The sequence below is a fragment of the Thalassophryne amazonica genome, chromosome 12 (genome assembly GCF_902500255.1).
Source record: "Thalassophryne amazonica chromosome 12, fThaAma1.1, whole genome shotgun sequence".
Taxonomy (NCBI): Eukaryota; Metazoa; Chordata; class Actinopteri; order Batrachoidiformes; family Batrachoididae; genus Thalassophryne; species Thalassophryne amazonica.
Genome location: NC_047114.1, coordinates 3,104,026 through 3,118,863, shown reverse-complemented (window position 1 = coordinate 3,118,863; position 14,838 = coordinate 3,104,026). Strand labels below are relative to the sequence as shown.

Genomic DNA, 14,838 nt, shown 5'->3' with positions numbered 1-14,838 from the left:
CACGTTAACCCTGATCCACGTTAACCCTGACCCACGCCAACCCTGACCCACATTAACCCTGACCCACACCAACCCTGACCCACATTAACCCTGACCCACGCCAACCCTGACCCACATTAACCCTGACCCACACCAACCCTGACCCACATTAACCCTGACCCACACCAACCCTGACCCACGTTAACCCTGACCCACGCCAACCCTGACCCACATTAACCCTGACCCACACCAACCCTGACCCACATTAACCCTAACCCACGCCAACCCTGATCCACGTTAACCCTGATCCACGTTAACCCTGACCCACGCCAACCCTGACCCACATTAACCCTGACCCACGCCAACCCTGACCCACATTAACCCTGACCCATGTTAACCCTGACCCACATTAACCCTGACCCATGCTAACCCTGACCCACATTAACCCTGACCCACGCTAACCCTAACCCACGTTAACCCTGACCCACACTAACCCTAACCCACGTTAACCCTAACCCACATTAACCCTGACCCACGCTAACCGTAAACTTTGCTCCCAGGCATGATTGACATAGTGACAGAATGAATTAATCTATGAAGAGAAGACCATATTGATTATAAATAACAAGAAAAAAAAAGACTTACATATGTTTGGATTTAAAAGGTCTCATTGAAGACTTGACGTGGATACACACATGGACCCAGGAACACTTTTTATTTATTTATTTTTCTAAAACATTATTGTGATATCATTGTGTGCTATTGACTTACATTATGTACGTATGTTCCATATAAGCTTTTCCTGTAATATCAACTCTTTGTTGTTGTCCATTTTTGTTATTGGCAATTAATCTTTTATTACTGAAGTTTATTTTGTTTTGTACTATGATACCGAAGAAAGTCCTGTACAAAGAGTTAATATAATAATTGTTATTAACAGCAAATATGTGATTTTTTTTTTTTAAGTCATGCCAGAGTGTTGCAGGACTTCACAAACTTATACCCCCCCCCCCCCCCCCCCCCGAAAAAAAACCCAAACTGTGACTTATACTCTGTAAAATATGGTATATGTAGTTTGTGAAGCACTGCCCCTAGTGGCAGAGCTAATAAAAAAACAGACTGTTTTGAATAGGGGCGGCTCCAGAGGCGGGGCAAGAGTGGCCCTGGTCCCATCAAGCTTCTCGTATAACTAGTTAAAATGAAATTTAATGTTTTTATTGTCTAAGCTTTTTGAAAGTACATAAAGTGTTTGAAGAAGGAACAACTTGTAAAAATGTTTATAGCTTTGAAATGGTCTGCTGTCCGGTGTCCCGTCAAGATGAGGTGAACGTCGAGATGAGATGAACGTCGAGATGAGGTGCATTGCGCTACTGTGCATGAGTGCGCATGCGCACATCATTCTACCCCGGACTTGAAGACGTCACCCGTCGAGATGTGGTGAACGTCGAGATGAGGTGAACGTCGAGATGTGGTGAACGTCGAGATGAGGTGAACATCGAGATGAGGTGAACGTCGAGATGAGGTGAATGTCGAGATGAGGTGAACGTTGAGATGAGATGAACGTCGAGATGAGGTGCATTGCGCTACTGTGCATGAGTGCGCATGCGCACATCATTCTACCCCGGACTTGAAGACGTCACCCGTCGAGATGAGGTGAACGTCGAGATGAGGTGAACGTCGAGATGTGGTGAACGTCGAGATGAGGTGAACGTCGAGATGTGGTGAACATCGAGATGTGGTGAACGTCAAGATGAGGTGAACGTCGAGATGAGGTGAACGTCGAGATGTGGTGAACGTCAAGATGAGGTGAACATCGAGATGAGGTGCGTCGCGCTACTGTGCATGAGTGCGCATGCGCACGTTGTTCTACCCCGGACTTGAAGACGTCACCTGTCGAGATGAGGTGCTCGTGCAACTGCGCATGTGGAGATGATGTAACTCACTCGACGTGCAACTGCGCATGCGCATTTAGTTTTTTCATCAGTTTTGTTTTTATTGTATTCAGTGTATTTATAGCCTAGTAAGTAAAAAATGTTCTGTATTTTACTTTAGGAGCATAAATGTATGTATACGAGGTCTGTTAGAAAAGTATCCGACCTTTTTATTTTTTCAAAAAGCTGATGGATTTGAATCACGTGTGATTGCATGAGCCAACCTTGAACCTTCGTGTGCATGCGTGAGTTTTTTCACGCCTGTTGATTGCGTCATTTGTTTGTAAGCAGCCTTTGTGTGAGGATGGGTGGAGTCTCTCGGCGTTTTTTCTTTGTAAGGAAAATGACAGAACGACTGGAGCAGCGCGACTGCATCAAATTTTGCCGGAAACTGGGCGACAGCCAGGTGGAAACCATTCGGATTATTCAGAGGGCTTTCAGTGACGATCCTATGGGCATCACACAGATTAAGGAGCGGTACAACTGGTTTAAAGACGCACAACGGTGGAGAGCGAGCCGCGCTCCGGGCGGCCATCAACACGTTGAAATGACCAGATCATTTCCAAAGTGAACGCTGTGGTGATGTGGAACCGTCGAGTGACTATCTGAGAAATGGTGGACGAGGTGGACATCAGCACTTTTTCGGCACCTTCCACTGTGACAGAAGATTTGGCCATAAAAAGAGTTGCAGCGAAATTGATCGGCATGAAGCTGACGGAGCAAAAGCGCCGCCGTGTTGAAGTCTCACAGGACATGTTGTGACATGCCCAGCTCTTCCACAATTTCTCGGATAGTCACACAACTGAAAAGCCACCGAAAGCCGTCTGAATCTTCCGAGTGGTGGAAGAAGTGGGCATCATTGTTCGGAGTCCAACATGTCCTGTGAGAATTCAACACGGTGGAGCTTTTGTTCCGTCAGCTTCGTGCCGAAGCCATCAGCACGAATTTTGCCACCACTTAGGGTTGCCAACTCTCTGAAAAATAAATAAGGGACATCTCACTGGCAGGGCCGACCGACCGATCCGACCATTGCCTTCACCCTTCCCAGCATGTGTGTGAAACGATTTTTAACCATTTGACGATTGACTTAACCCTGAATTTAAGTAGATGCATACATGCATTTGTTCTGATATGAATACGTTGCAAACAAATTATTATTTACCAATTTATTTGTAGTGCAAAATAAATTTTCACTCACAAATTCAATATAAGCATCCTTTCCTGCTTCAAAGCATAAAATAAAAAAAAAAATTCTTTAAAAATAAATCTCTCTGTAGTGTTATTGCTTAACTTAAAATTGTATAAATTAACAAAAAACAATAGAAAGATTGCATCATTCAAACAATGTAACAGTGCGAAACAATGTAACAGTGCACATTTACACATTTAGTGTAATAAAAAGTGCAAAAAATAAAGTCTGAAAAAGTAAACAATATTCGTGCCATGCCTCAAGGCCATGACTGTAGGTTACAGTTATAGTCGGCTACAAAAGAATAAACTTAGACACCAAAAGTCTGATGTCACTTCATGTGGAGAGTGGAGACAGCCTATTTTTTCCATTTGTATTTCTTTTGAGCCCTTGCTGCAGTCAGGAGTTGTTTGTCTTTCAGTGCTACAGAGTAAAACTCTGAACAAGTCATTTCATAATTTAGACTGACAATGAGCTCGCTTCTAATTAATTCAGTAGAACATTTGTTACGCACATCAGTCCACTTATTCTTCATGAAAGAGAAAATCCTCTCCACAAATCCAGTGGACGACGGGATGCTGAGAACAAAGGATACAACTGCCTGGATGTTGGGGATGTCAGCTGCCTGAAGAACTTGCATCCATCCCTCTGCTGTTCCCTTGGACTGCCACGTCTCCTTCTCCTGGGGTGCTGTAGTGAGGTGTTCCAGAAGGCTATTTGCAGTCACACACTCATGATAAACCTGATCCATAGAGATGTTCAGTCTGCCAATAGAGATAAGGTGACCTGAGTCATAAGTGGCAAATAATACATTTGTATTATTAATAATGTATAATTTATACAGTATTAACTATAGTTTTTTTTTTTACCCATCCATATGAACTGTTGAATTTGTAAGTTGTGTAAAAGATATGTGTATATAGTGTACAGTAAGTTTATGATTGTGTCAAATTGTATATATTATCAGTTGTATTTATTTATTTCTAATAATCAACAATAATAAAATATGGTTTATCACTAAATTGGCAATTGCTTCATTCTTACCTGCCAACCAGATGAAGCCGCTCGCTGATGTTCTCAATGTCATCAAAGGAGATCTTCCCAGATGCCAGAGAGAAGGGCTATAGGTGGAAGAGCCAGTTCTCAAATCAAATTCAAATTAATTAATTTATATAGTGCCAATTCACGACGAACTCATCTCAAGGCGCTTCACACAACGTAAAACAACAACCACAAAAAAACTGAATTAAAAATTTAAAACACAATAAAAGATGACCATAAAAGAATACAAGAATAAAAACACATCATAACCCTAATGATAAAACAGAAAAGTTAAAAATCTCCATGGGATATGTATATAACACAGAATGTCTTTGTGAGAAGAGCAGAAGGGTAGAAAGGATGGAAAAAAGAGCTAAAAAAAGAGGTTAAACTGGAGAGGTACAGGAGAGGCAGTGGTCTCAGCACTCCACCTGATGTGTAGGTCAAAAGACAACATGGGATCAAAAATCAGCGCAAGGTTCCTCAGTTTGTCACTATATGTGTATAACACGAGTCGAGGTTAAGCGTTAGCTGGTCAAACTGACGTCGATGTCTCACAGGATGAAGGATCAACACTGATCATCATTTCAGTCTTGTCCAAATTTAAAAGTCAGAAATTGCTAGACAGCCAGCTTTTCACTGAAGCAAGGCAATCCTCTAAAGTCTTAATGTGCGTGAGATTACACGCAGTTATTGTCATGTGCAACTGAGTGTCACCAGTGTAACAGTGAATCTAATCCCATAGTATTGCATGAGCCTGTATTTCATGGCAACAGGGTTTGATGTTGTGTTACTGTACAAAACACAGTGAGAACGACTGGTCAAGTATGACGTCAGCCGTGCAAGGGCACTCCCAGTAATCCCAAAATGGTTTTCCAGCCTATCAAGTAGAATATGATGATCCACGGTATCAAACGCAGCACTGAGATCTAACAGCAACAGAACCGTAGTGGTGTCTGAATCCATTGTAAGCAGAAGATCATTCACCACTTTAGTGAGAGTCGTCTCTGTGGAATGATATTTTCTAAAAGCAGACTGCAGTGGCTCAAAGAGATTATTCTCAGTAAGATAGTCTACGAGTTGCTGTGACACCACTTTTTCCAGAATTTTAGAACAAAATGACAGATTTGATATCAGCTGATAGTTTGTCAATACACTAGGGTCAAGATTAGGTTTCTTAAGTAATGGTTTAATCACTGCAGATTTGAAACATTTAGGAACAGATACAGAGGCTGCTGACCAGTGTTGCCATTAGGGAAGGGTAATGATAAGATTTTATCGATCCCATTATCAATTCTGCTTATTGATCCGATTCCTTATTGATTCCCTTATCGATACCTCTTGTGAATTTTCTGTGTACTAAAAGTCAGCTTTACAGGTTTTCTGTGTCAACATTTTATTGAGTCTTAAAATAAATAAATATGAAATTGGTCACTGGATCCTTGATCTCTGGGCATAAATAGAAATAAATAAATCTGTAGTTTTTTCAAAAGCATTTCCTTTCAGACATTTTGGCATGAAAGTCTCTCCATACCTCTGAGCTGAGCTCAGCCGGCTGCTGCATGTCAGCGCAGGACGTCTCATTTTGATTGATTGCAGTATGTTTGTATTATAATATTTGGAAAGAGGTTTCATTTGATTTAAACTGCGTTTCGCTTTGAAATTATTCATTCTGACTGGACTATATCGTTCTAACTTGACTCGACAGAGCGCCATGCAGTGTTTGGAGCTGTGTGAATAGAACAGAGGACGATTCTCGTTTCTGTTGTGTGGGCCGCTGAAGAGGAGGTACTGCTGGCCCACCACCACCAGAGGGCGCCCTGCTTGGAGTGCAGGCTCCAAGCACGAGAGGGCGCCAGACCCAGAGGAAGTGACAGCTGTCACTCATCACACCAGCTGTCACTCATCTACACCAGTACTTAAGCCGGACTGCAACTCCACCTCCCCGCCGAGAAATCGACTACCGAGAGGTATTTTCTCTGCTATCTGACACTTTGTGTGTACTAAACCAGATCTCTCTTGCAGCCTTATTCTTGTGGACGTTGCCTTATCCGGGACTTCAGCGTGTGGCGTGACGACGACGACTGCGCCACACTCTCTGAACAGATAAGTGGTTAGACAAGAGCTGCACGAGTGTGTGATTCGGAGGTGGAGGTTCTCCTCCTGACTGTGTACAGACTGTAGACCACTGAGTGTAAGGACTTACACTCATTCATCTTGTCTCTGCTTTTTGCCAGCAGTACCAGGTTCGACAGCCGAAGACAGAGGTCACCTGGGGACTCGGGACTTGGCGGCTCCGGTGTTCTTCAGACCGTTGGTGGTGGAGGCCGTGTGGGACGCGGCCTCTCTCTCGTCGGGGTCTTCTATCTTCGAGCCTGCCCACACGTCACCTGGTGTTAATTGACTTTACAAATTCTGTGTGTTACGTTGTGTGTTGTCACAACATTAAATTGTTACCTTTTGGCTTACTCATTGTCCGTTCATTTGCGCCCCCTGTTGTGGGTCCGTGCTACGACACCTTCCCAACAGGATTTCTCGGCCAATCGTCATGGATTCCGAGGGGCGTCAGCTCAAGCGTGAACGGCCAATGGAAGAGCCGGGGGCGCAGGCGTCAGCGGGAGGCGTGTTGAGTGAGCTGCAGCAGATCTTAACCGCCTTCACGGCTCGGTTGGATTTAGTGACCAAGCAGAATGTCCTCCTTAATCGGAGAGTGGAGGCTCTCGCCGCCAGGGTGGAAGCGCACGATCAGGGCGCTGCTGCAGCTCCTCCTCTGGCTGGTCCTGGGCCTGTATCAGACGTACCACTGGTCGTTCAACGAACCCCCCCACCGTCCCCTGAAGCATACATAAGCCCTCCCGAACCGTACGGGGGCTGTGTCGAGACGTGCGCGGACTTCCTCATGCAGTGTTCGCTCGTCTTTTCACAGCGCCCTGTCATGTACGCATCAGACGCTAGCCGGGTAGCTTATGTTATTAATCTGCTTCGAGGAGAGGCACGCGCATGGGCTACGGCGCTTTGGGAGAAGAACTCACGGCTCCTAACGTCTTATACTGGGTTTGTACGGGAGTTCAAACAAGTGTTTGATCATCCCAACAGAGGCGAGACCGCTTCAAACGTGCTGCTGTCGATGAGACAGGGGCGCCGTAGCGCAGCCGAGTATGCAGTCGACTTCCGCATCGCGGCAGCGAGGTCCGGCTGGAATAACGTTGCGCTCCGCGCCGCCTTTATAAGTGGGCTGTCCCCAGTCCTTAAGGAGCACCTACTGGCTAAGGAGGAACCGCGGGATTTTGACGGGCTTGTCGATTTGGTTATACGCTTAGACAACCGTTTGAATGAGCATCGTCGGGAGCAGGCCGGGGGGCGTGACCGGGCACGAGCCGTCCCTCCCCCTTCCGGTTCCGACAAGGTGACGTCGTCCCCACGCTTCACTGCCAGAGAGCCCCGTGTGGCTACAGCTCCCCCTGCTGAGGAGGCTATGGACACGAGCAGGGCCAAAGTAAGATCAAATGTCAGACAAAGGAGACTGGCCCGCGGGGAGTGTTTTGTCTGCGGCTCTTGTGAGCACATGCAGAGGGACTGCCCTGAACGGTCAAACTACAACGCCCGTCCTTAGAAACTGGGCTAAGGGTGGGCCATAACACACACGCGGAAAGACCCCGCAGATCGGCACGAATCCCAGTAACAATCCTTTGTGAGGAGTTACCCCTTCACGCCCCAGCACTGATAGACACGGGGTCAGAAGGGAATCTGCTGGACAGCAGATGGGCAAAGGAAGTAGGGCCCCCTCTGGTGGCTCTGCCGGCACCAGTGCAGGTGCGAGCACTAGATGGCACCCTGCTTCCATTAATCACACATCAGACACAACCAGTGACCTTGGTTGTGTCTGGGAATCACAGGGAGGAGATAGTGTTCCATGTAACACCATCTACCTCCCGAGTGATCTTGGGTTTTCCATGGATGGTGAAGCACAATCCCCGGGTCGATTGGCCGTCTGGGGTTGTGACGCAGTGGAGCGAAACCTGCCACCGGGAGTGTTTAGGATCCTCGGTTCCCCCCGGCACTACAGCTAATGAGGAGGTCAGAGTCCCCCTCAATCTATCGGCGGTGCCTAAGGAGTACCATGGTCTTGCTGACGTTTTCAGCAAAGATCTGGCGCTCACTCTTCCTCCGCACCGACCGTATGATTGTGCCATCGATTTAGTCCCGGGCGTTGAGTACCCGTCCAGTAGGTTGTACAACCTCTCACGTCCGGAACGCGAATCAATGGAGACCTACATCCGGGACTCCTTAGCTGCCGGGTTGATCCGGAACTCCACCTCCCCGATGGGTGCTGGTTTCTTTTTTGTGGGCAAGAAGGACAGCGGACTCCGTCCATGCATTGATTACAGAGGGCTGAACGAGATCACGGTTCGCAACCGATACCCGTTACCTCTGTTGGATTCAGTGTTCACGCCCCTGCATGGAGCCCAAATCTTTACGAAATTGGATCTTAGAAACGCGTACCACCTGGTTCGGATCCGGAAGGGAGACGAATGGAAGACGGCATTCAACACCCCGTTAGGTCATTTTGAGTACCTGGTCATGCCGTTCGGCCTCACTAACGCTCCCGCGACGTTCCAAGCTTTGGTAAATGACGTCTTGCGGGACTTCCTGCATCGGTTCGTCTTCGTATATCTGGACGATATACTCATCTTTTCCCCGGACCCTGAGACCCATGTCCAGCATGTACGTCAGGTCCTACAGTGGTTGTTGGAGAACCGGCTGTTTGTGAAGGGCGAGAAGTGCGAGTTCCACCGCACTTCTTTGTCCTTCCTGGGGTTCATCATCTCCTCCAACTCCGTCGCCCCTGATCCGGCTAAGGTTGCGGCGGTGAGAGATTGGCCCCAACCAACAAGCCGCAGGAAACTACAGCAGTTCCTCGGCTTTGCAAATTTTTACAGGAGGTTCATTAAAGGTTACAGTCAGGTAGTTAGCCCCCTGACTGCCCTGACCTCCACCAAGGTCCCCTTCACCTGGTCGGATCAGTGCGAAGCCGCGTTCCAGGAGTTGAAACGCCGGTTCTCGACTGCACCAGTTCTGGTGCAGCCTGATCCTGATCACCAGTACGTAGTAGAAGTGGACGCCTCTGACTCAGGGATAGGAGCCGTGCTGTCCCAGAGCGTAGAGGCTGATAAAGTTCTCCATCCTTGTGCCTTTTATTCCCGCAGGTTGACCCCAGCTGAACGGAACTATGACGTTGGCAACCGGGAACTTCTTGCGGTGAAGGAGGCTCTTGAAGAGTGGAGACACCTGCTGGAGGGGGCGTCGTTGCCCTTCACGGTTTTCACTGACCATCGGAACCTGGAGTACATCCGGACCGCCAAGCGGCTGAACCCCAGGCAAGCCCGCTGGTCTCTGTTCTTCGGGCGCTTTGACTTCCGGATCACATATCGCCCCGGGACCAAGAACCAAAAATCAGATGCATTGTCCCGGGTGCACGAGGAAGAAGCCAAAGCGGGGCTGTCGAACCCCACCGAGACCATCATCCCTGAGTCCACTGTCGTGGCCACCCTTACCTGGGACGTGGAGAAGACCGTCCGGGAAGCCCTGACCAGGAGCCCGGACCCGGGGACTGGCCCCAAGGACAGACTGTACGTCCCACCAGAGGCAAGAGCTGCCGTATTGGACTTCTGTCATGGGTCCAAGCTCTCCTGTCATCCCGGAGTGCGTAGGACCGTGGCAGTAGTCCAGCAGCGCTTCTGGTGGGCGTCCCTGGAAACCGACGTCCGGGACTACATCCAGGCCTGTACCATCTGCGCCAGGGGCAAGGCAGACCATCGGAGGACGACGGGCCTCCTCCAACCCCTGCCAGTGCCTCATCGCCCCTGGTCTCACATCGGCCTGGATTTCATCACGGGCCTCCCGCCGTCCCAGGGCAACACCGTAATCCTCACGATAGTGGACCGGTTCTCCAAGGCGGCCCACTTCGTGGCCCTCCCGAAGCTCCCGACGGCCCAGGAGACAGCAGACCTCCTGGTCCATCACGTCTTGCGGCTGCATGGGATACCATCGGACATCGTCTCAGATCGTGGTCCCCAGTTCTCTTCACAGGTGTGGAGGAGTTTCTGCAAGGAGCTGGGGGCCACCGTGAGTCTCTCGTCCGGGTACCACCCCCAGACCAACGGCCAGGCAGAGCGGGCCAACCAGGAGTTGGAGCAGGCCCTTCGGTGTGTCACCTCCGCACATCCGGCGGCCTGGAGTCACCATCTGGCCTGGATCGAGTATGCCCACAACAGCCAAGTTTCGTCTGCTACCGGCCTCTCCCCTTTTGAGGTGTGTTTGGGGTACCAGCCCCCATTGTTCCCGCTGGTGGAGGGAGAGGTCGGTGTGCCCTCGGTCCAGGCCCACCTCAGGAGATGTCGCCGGGTGTGGCGGACCGCCCGCTCTGCCCTGTTAAAGGCTCGGACGAGGGTCAAGTCCCATGCGGACCGCCGACGGTCCCCGGCCCCCACGTACCAGCCCGGGCAGGAGGTGTGGCTGTCAACAAAGGACATCCCCCTCTGTGTGGACTCAACCAAGTTGAAGGACAGATACATCGGACCATTCCCTATCCTCAAGATCATCAACCTGGCCGCAGTGAAGCTCCGTCTCCCGGTTTCGCTGCGGATCCACCCTGTCTTCCACGTGTCCTGTATCAAACCGCACCACACCTCACCCCTCTGTACTCCTGGACCCACGCCGCCTCCTGCCCGGCTCATCGATGGGGAGCCTGCTTGGACGGTCCGCAGGCTCCTGGACGTCCGTCGTAAGGGCCGGGGGTTCCAATATCTGGTGGACTGGGAGGGGTATGGACCTGAAGAACGCTCCTGGGTGAAGAGGAGCTTCATCCTGGACCCGGCCCTCCTGGCCGATTTCTACAGACGACACCCGAACAAGCCCGGAGGGTCCTGTTGTGTGGGCCGCTGAAGAGGAGGTACTGCTGGCCCACCACCACCAGAGGGCGCCCTGCTTGGAGTGCGGGCTCCAAGCACGAGAGGGCGCCAGACCCAGAGGAAGTGACAGCTGTCACTCATCACACCAGCTGTCACTCATCTACACCAGTACTTAAGCCGGACTGCAACTCCACCTCCCCGCCGAGAAATCGACTACCGAGAGGTATTTTCTCTGCTATCTGACACTTTGTGTGTACTAAACCAGATCTCTCTTGCAGCCTTATTCTTGTGGACGTTGCCTTATCCGGGACTTCAGCGTGTGGCGTGACGACGACGACTGCGCCACACTCTCTGAACAGATAAGTGGTTAGACAAGAGCTGCACGAGTGTGTGATTCGGAGGTGGAGGTTCTCCTCCTGACTGTGTACAGACTGTAGACCACTGAGTGTAAGGACTTACACTCATTCATCTTGTCTCTGCTTTTTGCCAGCAGTACCAGGTTCGACAGCCGAAGACAGAGGTCACCTGGGGACTCGGGACTTGGCGGCTCCGGTGTTCTTCAGACCGTTGGTGGTGGAGGCCGTGTGGGACGCGGCCTCTCTCTCGTCGGGGTCTTCTATCTTCGAGCCTGCCCACACGTCACCTGGTGTTAATTGACTTTACAAATTCTGTGTGTTACGTTGTGTGTTGTCACAACATTAAATTGTTACCTTTTGGCTTACTCATTGTCCATTCATTTGCGCCCCCTGTTGTGGGTCCGTGCTACGACACCTTCCCAACAGTTTCTTTCTCCCAACAAGACAGGAGTCCCAGTTAGTTTAGACTTTAATTTGCACAAAAGTGACTCACGATTGACATATTCAGGGATGAAAATGGTGAAAAATAAAAAAAAAGCTGAAACCCAAAATTATCCCCCAACACCACCCGCATGAAAATGTTTGAATTCTACAAGTTCTGAAATGCAATCTGGGACTTTTCCAGACAATAAACTGCAGTCAGTGCAGCATCCATTTAGTGAGAAAAAACCCAAGTTTCCTTATACAAATTCATTCCAGTAGTATTCTGCTCTTACTAGGATGCAGCAGTTTTCTAACTTGACAGATAGTTCTGGAGGAAATCACTGAAGAAATTGTTTCTGTTTGGACCAGAGTGGAACGGAGAACCCAAGTGCTGGGAGCAGAAATGAGAGTGGAGTGAATCAGAAAACAGGTTTATTTTCAATGGAATGTGCGTGGAGGATGTGGCTGAGTCAGCAGCCTTGCAGAGTGGAGACAGGGCCCACACAGCGGTGGAACCAGGGAACCACAGTCCGGATGGCGTTGAAACACAGTGAGGAGTGGATGATGCAATCCGAGAGTCAGGTGGCTGCCTGCAAGGTATTGACGTGTAATCTGGAGAGGACACACAGGTGAGTGGTTTGCAGAGCACACGAACCCAGTACAGTTCCAGAAGCAAATCAAGTTCACAGTATGATCTAAGAGAATCAGTCAGTATCTTAATCCCAAATACTGGAACGAGATGAAGGCTAGAAATAGACAAAAATGCTGATCTTGGAAGCTCAGAGAAAGCTGCAGGAAAAGTAGCAGATTAGCAGCAGTAGCAGTTACTGAGTGTGGGAAGTCGGACTTGTGTAGGAAAGCACAAACTCTGAGGAGACTGAAGCCAGATACCATGGAAGATACGCTGAGTTTCTGGCGACAATGAAGTGAAGAGCCAGGGTTTATATGCAGAGACTGATGAGATGACAAGCAGGTGTGTCGATCAGCTTGAGGCATGCCACCTGTGCAGAGGAGAGAGAAACAGAAGCAGCAACAGCAGCAGGAACAGGCAGCCCACAACAGAAATGAACAAACTGAAAATATCGTCTAACCAAAACAAATTGTCATTAAACTTAAATAAAACAGGGATGAAGTGGAGGTGTAAGAGTCACTAGGTGTTTACAGGAAACACTTACTTATTTATTTATGTTCATTGTTAGTTGGTTTTATATTTTCTGTTGTGTTTTTAATCAGGTTCTTTTTGTCTCTTTCTCTAAAATTGTATTGTAGCAATATTATTACTATTATTGTTGTTGCTATTATTATTAATATAGAAACAAAAATAAATTTAAAAAATATTACAATTTGTAATTCATTTGACTCATTTGCGACAACAAACGCTGAGCCATTAATTATTATACAGAAAACAGATGCACACAAACATGCTGAGATGTGAACAGCTTAATGCTAACTTTGACACTGAAAACGCCATAGACATGCTAACGCGTTAGCATCGGTCTCATTTTTAAGTTATAGGTACGGTCGGGCCTACGTCACTTCCGCGTAGTTACGGCCTACATTTTGGGTCGCCACTGAAAACAAACTGTACGCGCACTCACAACCATTGTTGATAGAGTCGTCTTTACAGCTGTTTATTCACAAAGGCCTGCTAATTTGGTCATGCCAAGTGGTGTAGGTACAGTTGGACAGCCGGGTTGTGTAGGTAGGTGTAGGTATAGGTGTAGGTACATGCTGTGACACACCCACCTCTTCCACAATTTCTCGGATAGTCACACAACTGAAAAGCCACCGAAAGCCGTCTGAATCTTCCAAATGGTGGAAGAGGTGGGCATGTCACAACATGTCACGTGAGACTTCAACACGGATGTGCTTTTGCTCCACCATCAGCTTCGCGCCAAAGCCATCGGCATGAATTTCACCGCCACTCTTTTCATGGCAAAATCTTCTGTCACAGTGGAATGTGCCAAAAAAGTGCTGATGTCCACCTCTTCCGCAATTTCTCGGATAGTCACACGACGGTCCCACATCACCACAGCGTTCACTGTGGAATGATCTGGTCATTTCGGCATGTTGATGGCCGCCTGGAGCGTGGCCATCAACATGCTTTGTTACATATAGCCAACAAAGATGGCCGAAGAAAAATAGTTCCACACAACATGGATCCACTACAACGGATACAGGGGTACAGGATCCATTAGAAATGGAGTCGATCCACACAACACTGAGGTATAAAAGCTGCTCCACAGATGTGCAGAACATCTCTCAGATTTATTTACAACCCCAATTCCAATGAAGTTGGGAAGTTGTGTAAAATGTAAATAAAAACAGAATACAATGATTTGTAAATCCTCTTCAACCTATATTCAATTGAATGCACCACAAAGACAAGATATTTAATGTTCAAACTGACAAACTTTATTGGTTTTGTGCAAATATTTGCTCATTTAGGAATGGATGCCTGCAACACGTTTCAAAAAAGCTGGGACGGGGCAGCAAAAGACTGGGAAAGTTGATGAATGCTCAAAGAACACCTACTTGGAAACAGGTGAGTGTCATGATTGAGTATAAAAGGAGCATCCCCAAAAGGCTCAGCCGTTCACAAGCAAAGATGGGGCGAGGACTTTGTGGACAACTGCATGAAAAAAATAGTCAAACAGTTTAAGAACAATGTTTCTCAACATTCAATTGCAAGGATTTTAGGGATTCCATCATCTACAGTCCATAATATAATCAGAAGATTCAGAGAATCTGGAGAACTTTCTACGTGTAAGCGGCAAGGCCAAAAACCAACACTGAATGCCCGTGACCTTTGATCCCTCATGCGGCACTGCATTAAAAACCGACATCATTGTGTAAAGGTTCTTACTGCGTGGGCTCAGGAAAACTTCAGAAAACCATTGTCAGTTAACACAGTTTGTCGCTACATCTACAAGTGCAAGTTAAAACTCTTCCATGGAAAGTGAAAGCCAAACATCAACAACATCCAGAAACACAGCCGCCTTCTCTGG

At 48.2% G+C, this 14,838-nt stretch overlaps 1 long non-coding RNA gene across 1 annotated transcript; it reads left to right on the top strand.

Annotated features, from left to right (window-relative positions):
* The first annotated feature begins 1,279 nt into the window (after window positions 1–1,279).
* On the top strand, window positions 1,280–1,814 carry LOC117522366. Its single transcript, XR_004564207.1, has 3 exons — window positions 1,280–1,302; window positions 1,337–1,632; window positions 1,803–1,814. It is a non-coding gene; the product is annotated as an uncharacterized LOC117522366 (long non-coding RNA).
* The last annotated feature ends 13,024 nt before the right edge of the window (window positions 1,815–14,838 follow it).